This window comes from Saccostrea echinata, unplaced genomic scaffold (genome assembly GCF_033153115.1).
Source record: "Saccostrea echinata isolate AGI-Se365-2 ecotype Australia unplaced genomic scaffold, CSIRO_AGI_Sech_v1 ptg000032l, whole genome shotgun sequence".
In the NCBI taxonomy this organism is placed as follows: Eukaryota; Metazoa; Mollusca; class Bivalvia; order Ostreida; family Ostreidae; genus Saccostrea; species Saccostrea echinata.
Window position 1 is genome coordinate 257,127 of NW_026889781.1, and position 4,664 is coordinate 261,790.

Here is a 4,664-nt window from a genome sequence, read left to right on the forward strand (position 1 = left end):
TAATATCCAATCAATGAAAAATCTATTGCATCTGTTAAAATATCTACTTCTCAAGAACCACAAGGCCGGGGAAAATGAGTGGGCTCACAATGGGTGAACAAAGTTTACATAAAAATACATAGGAAAAATCTTTAAAGATCTTCTTCTAAAGAACAGAAAAGCCACGATTTGTCATATTTATGCAGAAGCATCCTCAGGTAGGGTAGATTCAAGGTTCTTCAAATCATAACCCCCCCCCCCCCCCCCAGGGAGGAAGGTTGGGCCACAGTGGGCTATCATTATTTATATACAGGGGAAAAAAGATTTTCTTCTCAAAAAATAGCAAAGCCTTGATTAGTCATAGTAATTCAGAAGTATCCTGCGGTAGTGAAAATTCAAATCTGTTTAAATCATGACCCACTGGGGTAGGGTGGGACCACAATGGGTGATTAATATTTATATTTTAATATTTTGGAAATATCTTTAAAAATCTTCTTCTCAAGAACAGCAAAGCAATGATTAGTCATTATTATGGAAATTTCCTCAGGTAGTGTAGATTCAAATTTGTCCAAATCATGACCCCGGGGGTAGGGTGGGGTCACAATGGATGATCAAAGTTTTACATGCACATAGGAATACACGGGAAAATACATGTATTTAGATATTCTGAAGAACTGAAAAACAATGATTAATCATATTAATTCAGCACTATCTTAGTATAGATTCAAATCTTGTGTATTTTTTTTTTTTTTATCAAATCTTGACCCCTGGGGGGGGGGGGGATGGGGCCAAAATGTTGATCAAATTTTTGAATTGGTAAATTAAAGGAAATATATTTAAAAATCTTCTTCTCAAGTACAGGAGAAAAACATTTGTCAATAAAATTTGGAAGCATCCTCCATATAGTTTCAAGTTTGTTGAATCATTTCCCTTCCCGCACCACCCTGGATAATAGGTCGGGAACACGCATAAATTTTTATCAATGTTGAACTTTTTTTTTTGCCAAAATGCTCAGGTGAGCGATGTGGCCCATGGGCCTCTTGTTTATATAAGGATTTAGAAAATGAAGACAATGATCAGACGAATGTCAAACAATACCAGTCAAACTCTCTAGCAAAAGACAACGAAAACATAAATACGGTAAATGAGGTATATCAGTACCCGTGTTAATATAATTTTTAAATTGTGTTATTTTTCTGACCATTATAATATACAAAAATATACCACTAAGAGTGGAATTTTTTAAAGGGGATAGCTTGCATCCACGTGTTTCATTGACGGAAAGGGATTAAATGAAATTTGAATAAATGAACCAGGATGATACATTTTGAGTAAAGTTATTTTTTAGCACTAACTATTGCAAAATGAATTAACAAGGTTCATTTTTTAAGGCAAAATTAAAACACGTTTAATATATTTTAGCTCACTTGAGTCGTAGGCTCGAGTGAGCTTTTCTGGTCAAAATTAGTGCGTTGTCTGTCGTCGTCTTTCTTGTCGTTGTCGTCGTAAACTTTTCACATTTTCATCCTCTTGGTGAAGGGAATACAAATTTCTTCAAAAGAAGGGCCACATTTTCTTTCAAAGGGTGATAATTAAGAATAAACTAGGATTTAATGGCATCATAAAAAAAATATTCTTTCTAAAAATCACTAAGCGAGAAAAGTTGAGATTTACTAGCAAGGTTCATTACATAGCGTAGATTCGAAATTTGTTTAAATCATGATTCTCCGGGTTAATTAGGGCCACAGCAGGTGATCAACATAGGAATAATTAGGAATATCTTTAAAATTATTTCTGTAAAAACATCGAACCATCGATTAGTCATATTTATACAGTAACGTCCTCAAAAATTATAGATTCATTTTTTCTTTCAAATCAGGATCTCTGTGGTAGGGTTGAGCCACAGCAGGGGATCAAAGTTTATATAGGAATGTATAAATAAAAAAGTCATTAAAATCCTCTGAAGAACAGCGTGTATATTCATATTAATATGGAGGCAAATTTGTTAGAATCATCATCCCCCATTGGATATAGTTGGGCCAACTGTGTTTCGTAAACTTTTCAATTATGAACTTATTTCTAATTTTCATCAACCAGAGTGCTCAGGTGAGCGATGTGTCCCAATTGTATATTGTTAGTAGGATTGAATGAAAGAAAATAAACTTTTTTTCCATTAGGAATCATCTGAACAGAACGATGACATGACATCTTACAATTTGAAGGCAAAGTAAGTAAGAATTTAAGCATTCTTATCAAATATGCATTAAATAGACATGAATATTCGTCAGTTTGTTTATAAAATTTCAAACTTTATGAATTTGCATGATTTCAGTATGTCATATTTATTTCTTTTCAAAGTAACTTTATCGATCTTTAGTTTTATTATTTGAAATTAAGCCCCATTATTTTTCATCTATATTAGAGGTTATGTTTTTCAACAAATTTTGAACATCATAAGTTACTATGGATGATAATACAAACACATTGATTTGCTATCAGAGTCCCTTGTTACAACGCGAAATGTAATATAACAACGCAAAATGTAATAATTTGGGATTATTACATTTTGCGTCGAAATCAACGCAAAATGTAATAATCCCAAATTTTTAGATAATTACATTTTGCGTTATTAAAATTTGCGTTGGGACTAACGCAAAATGTAATAACGTACTTTTTTCGTTGTTACATTTTACGTTATTTAATTTTTGCGCCGAGGACAACGCAAAATGTAATAAAACAAAATGTAATAAAACAAAACATATTTTTTTCGGGGGGATTGGGTTCAACGCAAAACATCATAAAATTGATTTAAACATATAACCATGGGGAAAATCTTTTTACAAAATAGTCAGACAGAACTATGACAATGAGGCAAACGTAACGGATTTTACGGACATTACTGAATCTAAACGACAGGATCTTTTTTCTAGCTCTGTTATATATATATATATATATATATATATATATATATATATATATATATATATATATATATTGAATACGTATGAAAAAATAACTTCACTTTGATTGACATGTCTATTCATAAATCAATCTGTATTATACATCCAATCAATGACATTTTTAATTTCCAAAGATTGACAGTGGGTCCATTTGAAGTTCTCAATATGCATGCATGACATGCATAGTACATTGGTTAGGAAATAAGAAGTTTATGTGTGTGTGTCTGCCGAGTAGAGGCAGGGATGGGGTGGGGTGTTTACTTAGTATGTTGATTATTGAATTTCTATGCACATGCAGAAACCATCCATTTTATTGTTGGAGAGAGAGAGAGAGAGAGAGAGAGAGAGAGAGAGAGAGAGAGAGAGAGAATTTTATCTTTGCTGGTCTGCACTGTACGTGATTTGCAAAAGACTATAAAATCATAATTGCTAATAAACCCCCTCCCCGCTATATTTACACCTGTCAGTACAAATTAATAGATCTTTTTCTAAATTCAATGCATGTGTCTATCAAAAAGCAAAAGTACACTGTTCAACGAAATTACATGTACCCCCACCCTCGCCCTTGCAAGCACGTTTCTAATTTTCAACACCTATGACTTGAAGATTAAACTGATTCTAAATAGTTAATGAAATCCAGCATATTATAAAATCCGATCTTATGGAAGAAAGGCATTTGTTTATTTTTTGTTTTGTTTTATTTTCTTTCCGTTTCTTTTTTTTTCATCCACTACTCAATTGAAAATTATTCTCAACCTGACTGACCAAACGTGTGCTATTACATTTTGCATTCTTGCCTTTTGCTAAATCTCGACGCAAAATGTAACAACGCAAAATGAAATTATCCCAAAAGTGTGTTATTACATTTTGCGGTGTTACATTTTGCGTTGATCTCGACGCAAAATGTAATAACGCAAAATGTAATACTCCTAAAGAGTCAGTTGTTACATTTTGCGTTATTACATTCTGCCTTGATCTCGATGCAAAATGTAATAACGGAAAATGCAATAATCCTGGTTTATTACATTTTGCGTTGTTATTACATTTCGCGTTGTAACAGTGCCTATAGGTTTCAAAAACTATGGAATGTATTTAAAAATTGTCTTAACTTTTGCCTAAAAGATTTTTTTTTATCTTTTAACTTTTAAAAAACATTTTTTTTCAAATTGCTTCTCAAAAATAAATAAATATATAAATAAATAAATAAATGCTTACAGATAGCTATACAATCATTTTATAAATAACTGTGTACGTAGTCCACTTTCTAGATGCCGTTACATGTACCCAATTTCTACATTTTTGTACTATTCACTTGTACAGTCTTGCATCATTTCAATTTCAAATGTATCTAATCATGTCTCATACATTTCATCAACAATGTTTTGATTTGGCCAAAAATTATGAAGCTCTTACGTAAAACAAATCTCTGCTGCGCAATAGATGTAAATAATGAAGATCGAATGAGCCTTAAATATACCCCTAATTTTCCTTTATTTTTAATAATATCACTTTGTTTTCGGGACAAATTTAAAGGAAATTTTGAATCAAATGTATTTATTCCGGGATGTATTTATAGATATTATCGGAAAAACAACTAATGAAAGATTTGAAGTCATCCAAAATGTTAAATGTCAGAATCATTTCTAGCATATACACCTTTTTGTATTCCTTATCTTTCCCCTTGTATTAAAAATGTCTCGATACCTTGATATAAAGATGTGTTTC